The following is a 20,589-nucleotide window of genomic DNA, read 5'->3' on the forward strand; positions in this document are numbered from 1 at the left end:
AATCAGATCAGAGTGACTACCTTTTGACTCCCTGAGGTTTTGTCACTTGAAGTGTATTCAACACAAGTGAGATAAAGGACTTGTGATGGTGACCTCAGAAAGATGTAAATTTTTACAACACACGTTACAAACACTTGTTTCTTCCATTACATCTGACAATGAGGCATGCTTTGCCGATTGGACAAAAGCTGATATCTTTTGCAAAAATGCTTATGCCAAACAAGATACAGCATCCGATTTGGGCTCTTCTGTGTAATCAAGGAGACCCTGACCCGACACGTCATCATAAAAGAGCAGCTGAGTGGTTCTAGTGGTTCTGGCCCCAAGAAATGTCTGAGTCATCATTTTGATAATTTGCTTTTCCTGACACATCAGCAGAAGTGTGCTTTTGTTTTTTTCATAACATTAATTCTGTGCTCAGATTCTCTCATCTTTAAATTTCTGTCCAAGAATGATTAATTTGAAGGATCAACCCAAAGCTACAAGATCTCTCTGTGTTGAGATCTGACCACTTCCTTTATTCCTTTTGTTGCTGGTGTTTCCAGCAAGGGTCAGAGGCAGGATGTAGGTCAGTGAGGCAGGTGTCATTTTATCTTTGGATCCTCAGCAGCTTCTGTCCTGAATATCACGGCAGATGCTATTTTAAACAGTGATGATAGAAAAGCTTTTTAAAGACTTCCTAGAGCACAAGGTAGGCTGTTTGGAGAGCACGTGATAGACAGGTCCAGCCTGCGGCCTAGAGCTCCTAGCTTCAAGGACAACCTGTGGCCTTGACACAGGTGGGGAACTAAGAGGTCTCACTGGCAACATGTTCCTCCCATCCAAAGAGAGCAGGGAGGAAAGGGTGCATAGCTGTTCCTTGCACAGCACTGCGCTGGGAGTCAAGTGGAACCTCTGTGCATTTGTGGCGAGCCATTTGTCCCTCTCAGTCACAATTTTCTCCTATGTCAATGGGGAGGCTAGAAGGTCTTTGGGGTCCATTGTGGGAGTCTTGGTTTTCTGTAGCTCCCCGAGAACAGCAAGGACTGGGCCATGCATCAGGAATGGAATGTTCTGTGGCTCATGGTTCTGGAAGTGGGGATGTCCATCACCGCAGTGCTGGCATCTGCTGGGTGTCTGGTGAGGCCTGCTTGCTGCAGCAGCACAAACGGAGTTCACGTGGGTCAACCCAGGCTGGTCCCTCGTTCTAGAAAGCTACCAGCTCTGTTATGGGATGTCTACCCTGATCACCCTGGGTACTCCTGATTGCCTTTCAAAGGCCTACCTCCACGTACAAATCAACCTGTGTATTTGGGTTGCAAATTTCCACAGGAACTGACACTGTGGTGCAGTAAGCTAGGCATCCTGTGATGCTGGCATCCTGAAGGAGCTCCAATCTGAGTTCTGGCTGTTCAGCTTTTGATCTAGCTCCCTGCAAACATGCCTGTGAAGGCAGGGGAGTATGGCCCAAGTGTTTGGGCCCCTGCACCTATAGGGGGATCCATAAGAAGCTCCTGGCCTAGCTCTGGCTCTTATGGAAATTTGTAGAGTGAACCAGGGAATGGAGGCTCGCTCTCTCTGTCTCTCACTCTCTCTGCCTTTCAAGAGAAGAAAATAAATCTTATATAAATATATATATGTTATATATTTATACATGTGTGCATATATATTTACAGGCACATGGAATTTGTGGGGCACTTTCAAAATCAGAGCAGCAGCTTTCTGTGGTCCACTTGAAGGTCTAAGACGCCGCTGAGGAGAAGGTCACCCCTTTCTAGCAGGTGTTTATTTTGTTCATCCTGTCTTCTTTTTTTTTTTTTTAAAGATTTTTAAAGTTTTTTTATTTCAAAGGTACATATACAGAGATGAGGAGAAACAGAGAGGAAGATCCTCCATCCGATGGTTCACTACCCAAGCGGCCGCAATGGCTGAAACTGAGCCAATCTGAAGTCAGGAGCCAGGAGCTCTTCTGGGTCTCCCACACGGGTGCAGGGTCCCAAGGCTTTGGGCCGTCCTCGACTGCTTTCCCAGGCCACAAGCAGGGAGCTGGATGGAAGCAGGGCCACTGGGATTAAAACCGGCACCCATATGTGATCCTGGCGTGTACAAGGCGAGGACTTTAACCACTACACTATCGCGCCAGGCCCCCGTCTTCTTATGAGGCAGGGCCTCAAGCATTTGAACCATCATCTGCTGTCTTCCCAAGATGTTCATTTACCAAAAGCTGCATCGGATGCTGTGGAGTTGGAACTTGAACAAGGCACTCTGAGAGGAGATGCAGGCATCCCAAGCAGTGCCTTAACTGCTGAAGCAAACACCAACCCCAGCTTTGCTTGCAGTCCCTGTGTGTTTGGGAGCTGGTGCCTCTGGAGGGTGGGGACTCCTGTTTCTGGCTCCTGCCTTCAGCATGGTGGCTCAGCTGACTCTCATGCTTCCATCCTTAAGGAAAGGTGAAAGAGGACAAGGCTGGAGGATTCATACCCAGCAATGGGGGAAGGACCAATCTAGTATCAAAGAAGTCATTCTATTCATTCAATGCCAGAACAATCTTTTTTTTTTTAAGATTTATTTATTTACTTTTGGGAAAGTCAGATATACAGAGAGGAGGAGAGATAGAGAGGAAGATCTTCCATCTGTTGATTCACTCCCCAAGCAGCTGCAACTGGTGCAGTTAAGCCGATCCAAAGTCACAGGAGCTTCTTCCTGGTCTCCCACGCAGGTGCAGGGTCCAAAGGCTTTGGGCCATCCTCGACTGCTTTCCCAGGCCACAAGCAGGGAGCTGGAGGGGAAGTGGAGCAGCCAGGGTATGAACTGGCACCCATATAGGATCCCAGCACATGTATGCAGGGAGAGGACTTTAACCACTTAGGCTACCATGCCGGGCCCAGTTAGAGCAGTGTGAATCTTTTCTTGCAGGCAGTGGGCAGCATACATTTGAAGGCAGACTGCTGCAGGGCGCTCTGCTTTTGACCCTAATGTAATAGGGAGGCATCTCACAGCAGGAGAGCAGACATAGAAGCAAAATTCTCACTGAGCACGGGTTCTAGCAAGAAAAATGATTTGGAATTGGACATTATCCAAGCAGGCTAGAAGAGCAAAGACAGGCTGTAACTCAGGAAAGAAGGGAGCCAGGATGACAAGAGTTTGTGGAACATGCTGGCTGAGCTGGGACGCCTGGGGTGGACTCTCTTGTGCATCTCATGTTGAGGCTGTAGGCAGGTTGTGGCAATTCAGGTGGCTCCATGGAAAGAACAAATAACTTTTAAAACTAAGATTTATTTAATTTTTATTGGAAATTCAGATATATAGAGAGGAGAAGAGACAGAGAGGAAGATCTTCCATCTGTTGATTCACTCCCCAAGCAGCTACAATGGCCAGAGCTGTGCCAGTCCCAAGCCAGCAGTCAAGAGCCTCTTCTGGGTTTCCCATGCAGGTACAGGGTCCCAAGGCTTTGGGTCATCCTCAGCTGCTTTCCCGGGCCACAAGAAGTGAGCTGGATGGAAAGTGGGTTCACTGGGATGCAATCCGGTGCCCATATGGGATCCCTGTGCATGAAAGGTGAGGACTTGAGTCGCTAGGCTACTGTGCCAGGCCCAGGACAAATAACTTTTAAAAAATACATTTAATTTATTGGAAAGAGTGGCATAGAGAAAATGAGGGGCAAAATGAAAGAGGCCTTCTATTCCATAATTGGAGCAGGAGCCTGGAACTCCAGCCAGGTGTCTCAAGGAAGTGGCAAAAAACAAAACAAAACAAAACCTAAAAAACAAAAAACAAAAACTTGTGCTGATTTCCTAGGCACATCAGCATGGAGCTGGATCAGAAGTAGAACAGCTGGGACTCCAGTTGGGACTGTGATACAGGATGCCAACCTTGCAAGTAGCAGCTTAATCTACCACATCACAACTGGCCCTGGACAATAGGTTATCTTAGGCTGACATATGCAACAACTGCATAGTAAGTGCTTAGCCTGGTGGTTGCTAATCGTGGCTGTTGGAGAGGAAGGCAGGAGGTATCCATGCTTGTCCGACTTGCTTGACACAAACGCAGAAGCCCAAGGAAGAGTTCGAGCTAAGTTATGCTGGAGGACCATGTGATATAACACAGCCAATGATTAAATTGCCATCTCTACCAGTCACGCAGCCTGAGAGATGATTAACAATGCTAACGGAAATATCCGCAACTGGCAGCAGTCACAATCTCTCCAAGACAACACCCTGACAGCTTCTGTTCCGACGGGGGAGCCTTCACGCCCACTGTAGGCTGATCATCACAGAATCCCGAAGAAGCCACCGCTAGAGAAAGAAGGCCAGTCGAGATAGTCACATACACATTGGACAGACTAATAGGGAGCTGCTGCACATGGAAGGCCACACTTGGCAAAGCGTAAGGAGAGGTATCTGGAGAAGCCAGTGGGTCCTGAGTCAATATCGTGAAGTGCTCAGTCAGAGGACTTACAGATGTAAACATGTTGGACACAGCGGGTGAAGCTGCTGCTCCCTGTGCTTCCATCCCACCTGAGAGTAGCTGGGATCACAGCCTGTCTCTGCTGCTGATCCAACTTCCAGCTACTGCGCACCTGGTGGGACAGCAGACAGCCAACAGCTTAAGTATTTGGTCCCTGCTACCCATGTGGGAGATCAGGATGACTTCAGCCTGGCCCAGCTCGGGCTGTTGCAGATCAAGGTGAAGTTCTCATCTGTTACATCATCACAGTCTTGGCTTATGGCTCCTTGCCAGGATCGCTTCCAAGTATGTTTCCTTTACTCGTCAATTTATTTAGTTTTGCAGAAGTAACTGTGAACCCATCATCCAAGGTGAAGCCAGGAACTTGACAATGACTTTTTCTTGTGCTTTGGTGCTCAGCACAGCCTCTTCCTCTACCCCGCGTCAGAGGGTATAGAATCCTGGACTCCCACTTCTGTGTTTTACAGTTTTTATCTGATTTGTGTGACTGTCTTAAAAAAAAAAACCTGTGTATTTTAAAGTTTGTTGTTTCAGTATTGAAAGGGAAAATGTTGAATAACAAGGGGGAAGTGAGGGGCAGACATGCTTTTTCCAGAAAGCATAAACCTACAGCTAAGACCAGGGAAAGCTCGGGAGAGTTGGATTTCACACTTACGTATTTTTAGCCCTATTTTCTTTTAGAAATTATGTTCCAAAGAGTTCAGGAACCTATGGTCAGGGACTTTAAGATTAGTGGGAAGAAAAGGGGCTGTGTCTCACTGACAGCTCTGTTCATTGAGATGTACGCTTGTGGACTTGGGGAAGCTTATGTGAGATTTAGAGTGGAGGAAAATTTCGAAAACTTTCTCTGAAGATATTAGGCATTTTTAGATGGGCTTGAAAAGGCTTATTAAAAATAATAGTTGACAGAGGGAAAGATAGGGAGAAAGTGAGAAAGAGGCAGAGAGAGAGAGAGGTAATTACTAGACGCAGAGGCCTTTTATATCGTCAGAGTGATAAAACAGACTGGTTGTTAACCTGGCAGGAAGAGAAAAAACCCACTGATGGTAATTAGGGAAATTAGTGCACAGGATGGAATTCTTACCCTTCCCCATCTCCACTCTTTGGGGGGCAAATGCATGCTTTATTGAAGCTGTTCCATGAGAATCTTTCCAGTTTCTTAGAAGAGCTGGTGACTCAAGAGGCTTTTGTGACCACAAAGCAGTTGTTTAAGTTATTTCTTGAAGAAAAAAGATTTAAAAAAAAAAGATCAGCGCCAGGTGAACTCTGAGTGCAGACAGCGGTGAGTTCTGGGGATGTGTTTATCAGTTCACTGTGCTTTCTGAGCTCCGTAGGCAACATCACCTAACAGCAAACGAAACCAACTGCTCCCAAGTTCAACAGCACGGTGTACCTCCAGCAGTGCTGCAAAACACGTAATACTAAGCCGCAGGGTCAGGATAGGAAGGCAAAATGAAAAGAGGCCACTTGAGCTGAGTGAATGGCTTCACTTCGTTAAGGATTTATGCTGGAGTTGACAAACATTTGATTTTACTCCTAGCTTGCTCAAGTCCAGCAACGCTCTTCTTTGGTGTCCATTAAGAGACGAGGAAGACTCATGAGATAGAGACACCAAATCATTTCTTCCCAGGACTCAGGGTGGTGAATCAGCAATCGTCTGGGATGTCACAGATCTTCCTGATGTAGAGTGAGTTAGATGGGCTGAATGGAGATCCTGTGACTTCTCAGCCGTGTTACCCCAGCAACTGGGACTTCCTAAGAGTCACGGAGCTTTTGCTTTGGGCACACATTTTTTTTTTTTTTTTTTTTGTATTTTGAATTTTTCTGCAAATGTTGTCTAACCTGTGAAGATCTGCAATTTTCTTTGCTAAGTTTTCTTTTATGAAGACCATCTAGGTACCACTTTAGCCTTTTTCTTTTCAGTGTTCAATGCTCATTATTGAGTTCTTTTGTATTAGGTACTAGGGTATAGATGTTGTTCCTTTAAATAAACCTTCCATTGTATGATTCAGTGGCACAATATTCGTGTGTGTGTGTGAGAGAGAGAGAGTATGTGAACTTGCCTTCTTGCAGAGTGATAAATTGAGTGTCACTTTGGAGCCGTCACAGTGTAACATGTTAGGAGCTCGCATTCAGTTGCCATTTAATTAAATAACCCCTGTCTTTTACCATAAAACAACAACAACAACAACAACAAAAACTTGAGCTGTATTAAGTTAGGAAATTTACAACCAATAGCATAATCAATAAAACATTAACAAACATGTCATCCTCTACAAACCTTCCATATTGATTTTCACATTCTTACAAAGACTGCCTGGAGCCTCAAAACAAGAAGACACCCCCAGTAAAATGCGTGTGAGGGATCAGCTGCATCTGCCACCGCACCAGGCAGCTGTGAGCTCGTGAGGCGCAGTTGCCGCTCACCGTGAGGAGGCATGGCTGCTTCAACAGTACCTTGGCTTTCGAGCAGGTGAAGCACAGGGTATTCCAGGGACGAGCCTTGTCATGCAGCGGGCCAAGTCACGACATGGGATGTGTCATCCTTTGGGAGGGCACCTGTTGGAGTCCAGGCTGTTCTGCTTCCTAGCCAGCTCCCTGACCATGCGCCCGGGAAGTCAGTAGTTGGTGGCTCAAGTTCTTGAACTTTTGCCACCTGTGTGAAAGACTTGGAATGCAGTTCCTGGCTCTTGACTTACGCCTGGCCCAGCCTTAGTTGATGGGATCATTTAAGGAATGGAACAGCAGGTGGAAGATTCCCCCCTGACGTTTCTGTGTGTGGGCAGGTGGGCTGGGAGAATGAGCATGAATATGTATTGTGTCCCTCTGTTTCCCTCTGTTGTCACTCTGCCTTGTGAATAAAAAAGTGGATCTTACAGAGAAAGAAGGGAGGAATGAGCCACCAGCAGAGACGTGCTCATCCCTGCCCTCCATGAGCAGGTGCCTGCAGAGGGAAAGAACTGATGTGATTTCCTTTGACGACTTCAATTTGGGCCTTAAGTGTTGAATTTTGCAAGAGGATGAGGTAACTTGCAGTCTGACGTGTCCAAATCGCAGCTCTATTGTCCCTACAGGAGTGTAGGGAGTTGTTAACTCCATGGGCTGAGAATACGAACTTGGGGTCCAAGTGTCCCTAGCAATGAGAGACAGATTAATTGGTTTTCTCTGCAGGTGCAAACCATCCCCCTGGTCTCCCACCAGCCAGTTACGGCTATAAATGTGGTCCTGCACATGTACAAGAAAAACCTACATCACACTGTGGAATGAGAGTTTGTGGGCTGGGCTTGTGATTGGGGAATGGAGACTGGAGAGCAAGGCATGAAGGGAGGATTCTGCCTACTGGTATCCTTTGTGTCATTCTTCAACTAGCCTGAACCATGAGGAGGTGATGTTGGCTTTCCCGGAATGGGGAGGAGCCATGAAGGTGAGAGATGGAGGTTTGGGGAGAAGGGAACACACTAGAAGATGTGTTGGTCCTGATTCCACAACTGCAAAGAAAAGATAAGGCACCATACAGGAGTTTAGCTTCCCATCTAGAAAAGCCCTCTTTTTGTAGGGTGTGGGGATTTAGATATGAGGAAATGGCCGAAAGTTGATGGAGATGTAGAATTAAAAATGTCTTCTTATTTCGGTACAAAAATTATTTGAAATCCTCGCACAGAGGAGTCCTCATCCAGTCCCCCAAAATCCACATGTGTTTAGAAATAAAACTATATCGCACCAAAGCAAACTTCTCTTTTAGGCTCGTGGTCCATGAGCGTTTGGAAAACTCATCTTATTTGAAGAATGGGCATAGCTTGTCCTTGAGGTCTGTGTTGTAAGTCATCAGCAGCAATGCTGCTGTTTGGAAACCCAGGCTGCTCCACGTCTGATCCAGCTCTCTACTGTGCCTGGGAAAACAGAGGAAGATGGCCCATTCACCTGTGCCCCTGCCACCTGTGTGGGAGATCCTGATGGAGTTCCAGGTTTCTGGTGTTAGTCTGGCCTAGCCCCGGATGTTGTGATCATTTGGGAGTGAACCAGAGGAGGGAAGATCTCTCTTTCTCTTCCATGTCACCCTCCATCTCTTTGTAACCCTTTGCGTTTCAGATAAATGAATAAATATCTAAGTAATAGAAAAAGGAAAGTATTACTCCTTGAGTTGTGAAGTTTGATTTTCTTGTGGAGTGGGCTTTTGGCTTAGAGGTTAAGATATCCTGGTCTCACACCGGAGTGTGAAACTGAATTTTTCAGACTAAATCGATTTTGCTTCATTTCTGTTGGAGGGAAGATGCCATGCCACTGCTCCACTTACCCTCTTTGCCTCTGCTCAGGGAGACAGAGATCTTCTGTGACATTAGTGATTTGCTTGAGTTGGAAATTGGGAAGTGAGAGGCTTCTATTGAAACAAAAGCTTGAGAGAAAAGTTTGGAACATAAACTGAACAGAGACAAACCCTACCCCTGTTTGGTCATGTGTCTTTTTTTAAGTTGGATGATGTACGTCATGATGGTTTGAATAGTGGCCCCCCCCCGAAATATACAAAACACACACCCACCTCCAATTCCCAGTACCTATGGATGTGATCTGAGTCAGAAATGGATAATTAAGGTGACATGAGCAAGGTGACTCGGGGATGCCCTGAGTCTAATTGAAGGTGTCCTAACAAGAGGTAGCAGAGAACACAGGGAGAGACATGACTCTCCTGGTAAGACAGAGGCAGCAAGTGGACAATGCAGCCACAAGCTGAGGGACTCCCAGAGCCACCAGCGACTGGTGGAGGTGAGGAAGAACTCACATCCACAGCCTGCGAATGGGGCATGGATCCCCTGATGCCTCGACTTTGAGTCATTGGTCCCCCGGAAGTATAGAGGGATGCATTTACATTGCCACCATCCACCCACTTTGGGATCATTTGCTGTAGGACATTAACTCACCATGCCTTGGAACAACCCCGATGCGTGACGAATATCACAGCCTATTTGTGGAGAGGGAATCTTGGCACAAGGTCATGAAGTGGCTTGGCCAAGCTTTCCCAGCTTGTAAGGGGTGGCAGCCCCCAGGATTAGATTACAAGTTGACGTTGGGTATCCATAGACACACCCATATCTTCAAAACTCTTGGGACCAGAGCCAGTCTTTCGTTGGCTCCTTCAGCCTCCTCTGCAATGTATTTATTTATTTATTTATATTTATTTAGTACTAATTGGAGTAGCTTGGAAAACTCAGAAAAATGAGAAAACAAAAAATAAAAGCTGACCCTGTCCACAGTCCCTCCTCTGGGAGACCATGGTTTACTTGTGAATTATGCCCTCCCGAAACATACAGCCCTACACATCATCCTTAAAAATGGTGCATTTCAGCTTTTATCCCAGGCTTCTTAGTAACATTTCAAACAGCACACAGGATTGCCATCCATAGCAACTGTTTGTTTTGCCAGCCAAGGCCACTAAGACAGCAGTATAACAACAAATAAAACTCAGCATCCGGGAAAAAAAAAAGCCACCCTTGTATAAGACAGGACATTTAACTCCATAAAAGCAAGGCTACAATCTCAGCATTAGAACAGTGCTGTAAGTCAACTGTACTTAACCTAGGAAAGAACGCCGTGCTTTGCCTCCAGTAGCCTTTCGGTGCTGTGGGTTTGCTAAGATGCCGACTGAGTTAGTAGCTCCTGGGTGGAGCCTGAAACCTGGCCCCACAAGCTCCCTCCTGAGACTGCACAGGTGATCCGTGGGTCAATGCTTTGCCTACAGGTTCATAGGTCTCAGACAGTGCTCCATCTTTTTGCACTCTGATTTTTTTTTTCTCTTTAGGAACCTATTGTGAATTACACAGAACATGACACATTGTCTGCAAGGTGACTAGTTAAAGCAAACTCTTTATTTGAAATGCAGACTGAGAGAGGAAGAGCTCAAATATTGTCCACCCATCAGTTCACTCCGTAAAAGACCCCAACAGCCAGGACTGAGCCTGTGTGATCTCTGCCACATGGGTGGCAGAGGCCCAAGCCCTTGGGACACCTTCCACTGCTTTCCCAGGCATGTTAGTGGGGATCTGTGTCAGACATAGAAAAGCATGGAACTGGAAAGTTGAGCATATAGGATGTTGGCATCTCAGGGTGCGTCTCAACTCATGTCACCACAGTGCCTGGTATATAGGGAGACTTGCAATGAATGCCTTTGCACTCGATCGATGTGAAAGTGTCTTGATTTAGTTTCTCAGTGTTCTGTTGTTAGTCTAGATGTATCCATTGTCATCTCTTTCTTTCTCTCCTTCGCTCCTATTATACCTATGGCTGTGGCAAATGTTGGCGTTCTTTTCTATTTGTGCACTTGTCTGATCTGTTCTTTAGGAAACGTTCTAGAAACAGAAAAAAGAAAAGCACATTTTTAGAGCATTCACATGTTTTCCTTTCATCGTAACCAAACCTGTGGGTCAGAAACTATCCCTTAAGTCCTGATGTAGATGCTGCATCCCCCTAGAAATATTTCTTGGCTTCCAGGTCAGGGTGAGGGCCTCCCCTGGTTGCCTAATTCCTTGGATCTCCCTACCTTGGGATCCCCTATATGGTCTTGGGGTTATCTTACACTGAGTCCCCCTAGGCCGGCCTCTGTATCTGTTCCTGAGTACAGTTGCATGTATTCAATGTATGCTAAGTGAATTCCCAATATACTTAATAGCTAACTGGCTGTTGTCTGACTCAATAGTCTCCCCTTACATCTAAAAACATAAAAGAAAACCCCCAAACATAGCAAAACAAGAGTGGGTCTGATAATTCTGGATCCTGTTTGCACTGATCTGACTTATGTAGGCTCAGGAAAAAGTCAGAGTGTCTCTAAGATTGATCAGGCAGGTGATGAAAGCCTGTCTAGGTTTATCCCTTACTGTCCCCCAAATCAATACTTTGCCCCCTTCACTTCTTAAGCTAACCCATCAGTGATTTGGGAACAAAGTAGGGTGTTTTGATGTGCATATTCTTAACCCTAATTCAGACTGCTATGGCAGAAGGGACTTCTTTAATATTGCAGACAGAAGACTCAAAGAGAAGGGCTGATGGGGGCCTTCAGGCTGCCTGGGAGCTCTGTCTAGTCCCTTTTCCGTTGTTATAATAGAATACTACAGACTCAGTGATTTGTATGTGTGTGTGTGGGGGGTGGAGGATATTTATTCATTTGAAAGACAGAGTGACAGAGAGAGGCAGAAATAGAGAGAAAAAGATCCCCCATCTGCTGGCCCACTCCTCCAAATGGCTTAAGCTCCAGGCTTAAGATGGGAACCTGGAATTCCATCGAGTCTCCCACATGGGCAGGGGGACCCAGCACTTGGGCTGTCTCCTGCTGCTTTCCCGAGTGCATTAGCAGGGAGCTCCATCAGAAGCAGGATATCTGGGACCTGAGCCAGCACTTCAACATAGGATGGCAGCATCATAGGAGACTGCTGCACAATCCTGGACTGCACTTGGTGATCTGTAAAGAATATAAATTGGTTTAGCTCATGTCTCTGGAGATTGAGAAGTCAAAGAACACGGGGCTGACACCCAGTGAGGACCTGCTTACTGGGTCACATCTGGTGTGATTCCACCTTAATCTTATAATCTAACATAATCCTAGTCCTATAATATATAATATAATCTCTATGATCCTAATTACCTCTCAGCAGCCTCACCTCCAGATTCCACTCACATGAGAAGTTGGGGAGTGGGTTCACAGCACAGGAGCCTCTGGGGAACGTGTTCAGATCATAGCAAGTGCCCCTGCCCAAATTCTGCAAGGGAAACCACACCCACTCTCTCTGGAATTTGCAGAGGCTGTATGCTGTCTTCCAAAAATAGCATAAGGTCCCTCCCTCCTGGGGTGCCAACAGGTGGCTCTGCAGCAAGAGCTAAAAGCATGGCCAAGTAAACAGAAAGAGCCAGGAGGTGTTTACAGTACAAGGAATTTCAACATGCCCTGATCTCTGAGAAGAATGATAGTGAGGCAACAGCGACATTGAAGTGACCGTCGCATTGAATGTGGATGATGGTTTTACCAAGCACCTTGCCTAGCACACATTGCAAACACTTTTCAGCTCCGGGTTGTTCGGATGAGCCAAGTAGGCTCATATGGCCAAGAAAGGCTCTTGATGCTTCTTCCCCTAGAATGACAAGCACATGACACAAACTTTGTAACACACCCTGACACTCAGTGTCCATTCATAGTGCTGCCTGCTGATGGCAGTATGATGCATTGGCAGACAACGCTAATGGCTCCTTACACTCTCCAGAAACCTTTCCTGGTTTCCGGAACGTTATGATCCGCGCTGCTCAGCTATAGCAGCCCAGGAAGCACCACCTGTATTAGACTTTGCCACTGTGTATGGAACATAGTAGGTCTAAAAAAAATCTGCTGAATGAACCCAGATATGACCTCTGAATCCTGTTCAACGTAGTACTTCAACAGCCTCTACAGATTGATTGGATTTGGCATGCAAGATGAGCCTATTTGCTATTCCTGCTTTAAGGAAACACAGTAAGAGGCTGCCAACACAGAACATATTTAATCATCTTTGCACAAGTGTGTGTCGGGTACATGCATAATGTGTATGCAAATACAGTTTGCTTAGAACATGTAATTCTCCCTCCCCCCCTCCCTCCTACTCCATCCCTAAATATGCCATTTCATAAAAACTACACCTGTGACTGCTTATTGGAATGGGAAGAAATCCAATTCTGTTCTCAAATTTATAACACTTGCCTGTGAATTTCTAATCCGTGGTTCCTGTAATAAACCACAGGGCCTGGCAGAAAAGGTACAAAATATTTATGTCTGGGCCTATCAAAGTTGTCATTGGCTTCCGCAACCTGAGTTCATTACACCCATGTTTGTGGACATTGCTCTTTTCTCTCTGCCTCCCATCTGGCTGCTTACCTGTCCGCTCCATCCCATTCAACAGAGAAGAATCAGACACGATCTGTGCTGGAGCAGACACTGGCAAATTCCATGACTCGTTAGCATTTCTGTGAAAATCAGATTTAAACATAGCGTAGAAAAGAAGCATAGAATTTGCACATTTTATGTGCATCTTCCAGGGTCCATCAATGCTGTGCAGCTTCCAGACAGAATGAGAGATGAACATTCTTAACCTGCTGTGAAAGCTTGGAAAGAGTGTTAAAATCCTGGTGTGAACACAGTTTTGGGGGGGATGGGGGAAGCAATGTAACATGCCAGTTCAAGTCTTGCTCTTTCGCTTCCAGTCCAGCTCCCTGCTGAAGTACCTGGGAAAGGGGCAGAAGATGGCCCAAGTACTTGTGTTTCTGCCACTGGTGTGGGAAACCTGGATGGAGCTCCTGGTGTCCTGGCTTTGGCCTGGCCCAGCCGTGGTGGCCACTTTCACCCTTCCCTGTAAATCTGCTCTTCAAATTAATAAATCTTTCTTTCTTTCTTTTTTTTTTTTTTTTAAGAGAACTTTGAAGTAGACAGCCTCTTGATCCCATTCCACATTTAGCATTGATTTAGAAATGTCTGGTTCCAAATCAAGGGCAGGGAAGGCCACATGCCCTCCACGGTAAGCATCTCTTAGAAACCACTAGACCTAGTGGAAAAGGCTGTGTGTTTTCTCTGTTCTTTTCAGGCACTTATGCTAACTTGATAGTTCTGACAGTTTAAGTCCATATCCTCTTTTAACAAAGAGGGGAAGATAAATTCCTTGTTGTGGCCCTAAAGTAAACAGCAGGAGAATATAGTGAAGGGAAGGAAAAATTATTTGGGATGAAGAATGTTCAGATGATGACATTGCACTTTTTTCCAGTCTCAGCTGTATAAAATTTGGCTCACAATTTTGAGATGAGGTTAAGACTACCCAATGGGAAATGAGAAATATTCTTCATACATTGTAGTCTTGGATAATGTCACAGGAAACACACTTCAGGTCTATTAAACACAATCGAAGTTGACAGAGTTCCTTCTGGTGAATGATTGGGTAAGAGCAGGCACTGGGAGTTTCCCATCAGCAGACAATCTCAGGTTGTGGTTGATAACACAAGTGAAATTTGTCAAAGAGGGAGGACAAGATAATGACCCCCTGGGGAACATAAATAGCTCCTTAATGAGAGAAATGGAGTCAAGAAGTGATGATAGAACATTGGCTTATGTGCCCTTTGGAAATTATAAGTTTGCAAAATTCCCTTATGTAGTTCTCAACTGGAGTCAAATTCTTGCCCAATCTGCCCCTGGAGATGTGTGTGGTGATGCTGGGCTCATGTTGGAAGGGCGGCAGCAATCTGGCACAGCCTCCCAAAGTCAGGCAGCACCCCTGCCTGGGAGCTGCGTGAGCTGGGGGCTTGGAGAGCATCTGCATGTGAACCCCGGGTTGGTTCCCTCTCAGTTTTTGTGAATACTTGCTGCTGTGTCGGCTTCCTGTCTCCCTGGCTTTCAGACATTGCATCCCTGGGAGCGGTCTTCGTTTGGCCAGGGTTTCTGAGAAGGTTCACATCCAAGTAAAACATGAATTTTCTGAGCCAATTTGATAGACAATCGGTTTGGATAGAGCTCTTGTTTCACAGCGGGAGGAAATAAAATTGGTAGTGTTACAACACCCAGGGCAGGGACAGGTTTAATACTGTGACAGAGAGCCCAAGAGCTTGGGGACTTGACACAAGCAGGCAGCTGGGGAGGCAGAAAGATGGGGAAGTGTCTTCCTGGGAGTTGCAAGGCAGCTGACGCCCATGGTTCTGCTCATTGCAAGCTTATCACTGCCCGTTGAAGGAGCTAGGCATTGAGGTCAGGAAAATTACGCCCTTCTCAACTTCATCCTTCTTGCTTCCCTAGTGCATAGAACTCACCGTAAGCTCTCATGTTGCTGAATACTGGAAAAAGCCCGGGTTCTGGAAGAACACAGCCCCTGTCGCACCAGGTCTGTTACTTAACTTTCCAAAAAAAAAATTTCATTACTTTCCACTATAAAATGAAATTATAACACCTTCCTCATGGTACTATATTTTTACATTCATGCATTTGAGGAAAGAGAGAGAACACTCCTCTACGCTGGTTTGTCCCCCCAAATGCTGTAACAGCCAGGGTGGGGCAAGGCTGAATCCAGGAGCCAGCATACCATCCCCACGTGAGTGACAGAACCTTCTATCACTGCTCTCTCCTGGATCTGTACTGGCAATGGCTGCTGGCTATTTAAAGCACTTAAAGTTTTTAAACTTCTTAAGTTATTATGCACAGCTAATTCCCGTAGCCTAGTTCTTTTACCATGAGTCGAAAAACACCAGACGCAACGAGGTACTTCAGGTGGTTAATTCCAGCGGAGCAAGAATGGGAAGGAGGTGGTGGAAGGTAGACGAGAAAAAGAAATAAGAGGGAAGGCGGCAGAGCCACTCCTGGGGGGCCCTTTTAATGCCATTCAGGTGCTTCTACAAGGGGGGGACGGGGATTGGGAGGGATTGAGGGCAGGCCCCCAGGGGATTGGTGCCTGAGACTGTCACAGATGATTGCCTAAGGATGATTGGTCAGTGGGCGGGGCTGGGGGAGGGGCTGGGAGATTGGGGGTGGGATTCTCAGGTGAAGCGCTGGGTTGCATCAGATTGGTGGACGGACGAGTGAACAGGCACAAAATTTGTGAGCTTTGAGGAGGAACTGGCCCTGGGTCCAGGGTGGGATGTCCGAGCAGCTTCTTACAAGGGCCAAATGGAGAAGTCAAAGCCAGGCCTTGAACCCGGGTTTTCAAGAGGACTTGAGGGACGTGAGGGTGTCTGCTAAGGAAAATGCCTGCCCTTCTAGGACTGTTTTGAAAATTAAACAATACAAAGTAGGTAAAATGTTTATCTCGCTCTCAGTCAATAATGATTTTTCATGATTGTAAGTGAATGTTGACAAATAACAAAAGGTACCTGCAGTAAGTACCAGGTACTGTCATTAGAGGGAGATGCAAAGTGGAGACTCAGAGACCCACGGCTGAGGCAAGGCACGAGATCTTGTGCAACTGCCAGAAGTGAGGCCACAGAGGTGACACAGGCCATTGGGGTTTCTCTGCCAGGGGACCCAAGCCTTGTGCCACGTTGACCCCATAGTCTTCCCACACTGTGGGGTGGTGCAGTGTGGGACTCTGATGAGCTGCCCCAAGCTATAGCTACCCAAGAATTTAGGGAAGATTTTATTGTTCCTCCCAGTGGAGAACTTTCCTTCAAGCATTTATGAAAAGCCAGTGGGACTCAAATAGGAAGAACAAGGTCATCTACTCCTTCAGGGGCTGGGCACAGCTGGGCTTTGCTTAAGTAGCAGAAGGGGTGGCGGGGGAGTGCTCAGAAGCTTGTTTGGACAGAAACACACCTTAAAGTCTCTTTCCTCATTCATCTGGTCTCGAGTAGCATGTGAGGTTGAGTTTCAAACCCTAAACCTTTTCATCTCCTTGCTCTCTTCCCCCTACTCTCTTCTGATGGGAATTACAGCCCCCCTTTCCCCCTTTCAGGCCCTCCCCCATAAGGATTCTATTCTGTCATAAGAAGAAAAGTCATCTGGGGTGCTGGATTATTGCAATTCCAGAAACAAAATGGAATGCACTGTGGGCTTCCTTATAGCCCCAAAATATAGGCGACTGTTTTTCCTGGCTACATTGAGCACAGCCAGTGGAGTCTTCACTTTGGAAACAAACAACAAAGCGCAAGGAGTCCTGATTTTAATATTCATAACCTAGGAGCTTGTTGGATATTTTTTGAAATGAGCTAACTGTAAACTTATAAAACCACCTTCACCCGAGTGTTTTCACAAAGGTTGGAGAAGAGCCGGCCAGCCAGACAGGCTGTCCCACTTTTTGACCTGTAGATGCTTTGCTCCCTGGGGATGTGGCTTGGAGAAGGCACCGGTCCATCACACACTGGCTGTCCCTGGGTGCCCCTGCTGCTAGCAACTGGAACTTTCTTCTGCTGTGTGCTGTGACTGCGGAGGGACCACTCATGGGTGTTCATCCCAGACTGGCAGTCTCAAGTTCAGGATTTCTCATTTGCTGGTCCTACTACATTCTACCATTCCTCATTTGGGGACAGGCTCCAGAAAGGCCCAAAGAGAGGTGAAGCTCCCTGCAGTGAAGTGCAGGATGATGGTGTGGGTGTGTGGAGAGAGGGGGTACAGGCATCACCTGCCACGCCCACTGAAAACAGGGGAAGGCCAGTGTCTGCTTAGATGGCACCAGCAGGAATCCAGCAAGATGGAAGAATGTTTGTTTTAAGGGTGTAAGTCTTTGCTTTTGAAGTGGGGGAGAAGGTAGGGCTAGCACTGTGGAGGAGTGGGTTAAGCTGACGCGTGTGGTACCTGCATCCTGTGACTTCATCCCATATAGGAGTACCAGTCCCATACCCGGCTGCTGCCTTCTTTTCTGGGAAGGCAGTGAAAGCGGCCTAAGTGCTTGGGCCTCTGCTGCCCACCATCTATATAGGAGACCTGGGTGGGGCTTCTGTTTCCTGGTTTTAGCCTTGCCCAGCCCTGGCTGTTAGGATTGTTCAGGGAGTGAATTAGTGAATGGAAGCATTCTCTCTCTCTCTCTCTCCTTAAAACTTTTAAAGGAAAACTTTTAAAGCAGGACAAGACAACCCAAATCTTCTTGCTGTGTCTGGGAATGGTACTGAGCTGTGGAAGGGAGGTGGCTGGGAACTCAAAGGGAGAGACTTCTGACCCAGAAAGGTAACCGAGTCCTGTGACGGTCCAGGGCTCCTGTGACGGTCCAGGGCTCCTCCACGCTCAGTGCACAACCGAGGAGGGGCAGGCAGAGCTGACCATACGGTGCCTTCTCCCAGGACCTAGTGTGGCTCCAACACCATTTTTCTCCAGGCAGGACTGGGAAATCTGCCTTTTTAAAGCTGACCCACAGAATTATTGATGAGCGTTCTCTGCAGACCGTGTCTTGAAAAACACCAGAGAGAAATCTGTCTAGGATGCGGGTGTAGAATCAAGAGCTCTGAGACAATCCCTGGGAGACGACCCTAGCGAGGGAGGAAGACAGAGGAAGGGCAGCCAGCCAGACGGCAGGTCCAGGCACCCAAGGCCAGGTTGCAGCACTGGAGGCGACCCAGGGTGGACTGAGGACAGGGTGGAATGCCTGGGAGGCTGGTATGTGGAAGGCATGAGAAAGCTGCTCAAGGACTCCTGCCTCCCCCAGGGTGCAGAGCCTTCAATGGTCTGCAAATGATTTAACACGGTCCTGGCCAGGGTTTCCAGGGTAAATTGCCTGCCTTTCCAGCACGGCACAGAGAAGCAGTGCTGCCCAACTGCTAGCAGGCTGGGAGCCACGGCTCCGGGCTGCTCTGGCCAGAATATGGCTGGAAGTGACACTGTGGCAATTACCGCTTAGAAATTCAGTGCAATTATTAATTATGATCTGAACAACAATTGAGGTCATGCATAATTCTTTCTGTGGGCTGCCTTTGCCTGCAGAGCCCATTTCTCAAACATCTCATTAGTCTTATAATAGTCCTTTTTTTTCCTACAACTTTTTCTTCCAAAGTCAGTTATAGGCAGAGAAAAAAGTATGCAGGTGTGTGTGTGTGTGTGTGTGTGTGTGTGTGTGTGTGTGACCACAGTGAGAAATATATATATTTATTTAGCCAAGAGGTGGTAAACATTGATGCTTTGTTTCTTGGAATAAGTCTTGTTTTTCTTTCCTCAAATGTCAGATCTATTATGATACCGAATTGAATTGAGATTTGCTGTATTCAGGTGTAAGTAGCTATATTCAGACCACAGTTGGAAACGCATAACACCACACACTTAAGTGCTAGAGCAAAGGATAAGTTCAAGTTGAGTTTCTGGATTTTTACCATGACAACAACTCAGAAACGCTATGAGTGCTGAAAACAAAACAACACAAACAAAGAACTCCATTATTTTACTTCTTGGAGAGGAGGAAATGCTTTCATAGAATAGGTTTTGCTTAGGGTTTTGTTGAAGAGTTTAATCTTGACACACAAACACAAAACCACCTGGTGGAAGCTGATCTCAAAAAAAGAAGACTGGTGAAGATTCTAAAAAATAAAAAAAAAAAAGTGCCCAAAAACATCTCTGCTCTCCAAGGGCATGCTCCTCTGATGTCTCATTTAGACTTTGCTAGCATGGAGCAGGGGGCCACTGCAGTTTTCCCACTGCTGTGCTTAAATTGCTTCTGGAAGCACAGAGTGCTCCATGACAGCCCCGCAGATGTAGCTCTGGGCTGGGGAGAATGTGGGGAGAAGTGATTTGCATCAAAAAACACTAGCTGTCTATTCCCATTAGAAAAAACACTGGGTGTTTTAGTGCAAATTATTTTAAAAGGGCAGATAACTTATGGATGCAGAAAGGCTAATCCGCCAAGATGTACGCAATTTTGTTCAGTTGGATGTCCTCAGGGCAAAAACATCCAGGATAACAAGTGTGCTAAATACAAACAGACACAACCATAAAGTATGACACCCATAATTAAAATACGCTTTGCAAGGGGCCTTCACGCAGAGGCGAGGCACTGCCTTGTGCATACCCGCACTTGGCCACTTGCATCTACTCCGAGGCGGGTTAAACAACGTGTCTCTTCTTTCTTAACTGTGTTCTGGGAAGGTTGTGAAAATCTGGGGCTTTCACCAGACAGTGCTAGGATTCCAGCACTGGGTTAGAGAGGGCTTTAGCCTTTCTTCACGCCTGCAAGCTCAGGCTCTGGAGCTGGGCGGACCTGCCTCTAAATCCCAGTTCTGATTCTGGTACCACGCTCTTAAATGCCTTGGGATCTTCATCTGCAGCCAGGAAACTTCAGTTGTCAAGAAGACTTAGTGCAGCACAACAAAACTAAAGCTGGGGACCTAAAGTGCTTAGTGTAGTGACTGGCAAACAAAAACGAAATTGTGTTTGTGTGTGTGTATTTCCTTTCTTAGTGCCTGATTCTAGCAAAGACTGGAGAATGGAAAATACACTAATTACATACATGTAGGAAAAAACTTTTTACGACGTAAGACAAATTGACCAAGATATTGGTGGCTTTAGCTACTGAGACAAAAAAAGGAGTCTCGTAACTATCTTGAGTTTGCAAACAACATGGATACAACAATTACTGCTGAGTCTTCCTTACTTGGGAATAATACTTTACAGCTCAGTGCTGTGTACTCTTAAAAATGTGTTCTGTAATTCTCACATCATCGTCATGAATAAGACACTCTGAATGTTCT

The sequence above is a fragment of the Ochotona curzoniae genome, unplaced genomic scaffold (assembly GCF_017591425.1).
Source record: "Ochotona curzoniae isolate NIBS_2020 unplaced genomic scaffold, NIBS_Ocur_1.0 scaffold_461, whole genome shotgun sequence".
In the NCBI taxonomy this organism is placed as follows: Eukaryota; Metazoa; Chordata; class Mammalia; order Lagomorpha; family Ochotonidae; genus Ochotona; species Ochotona curzoniae.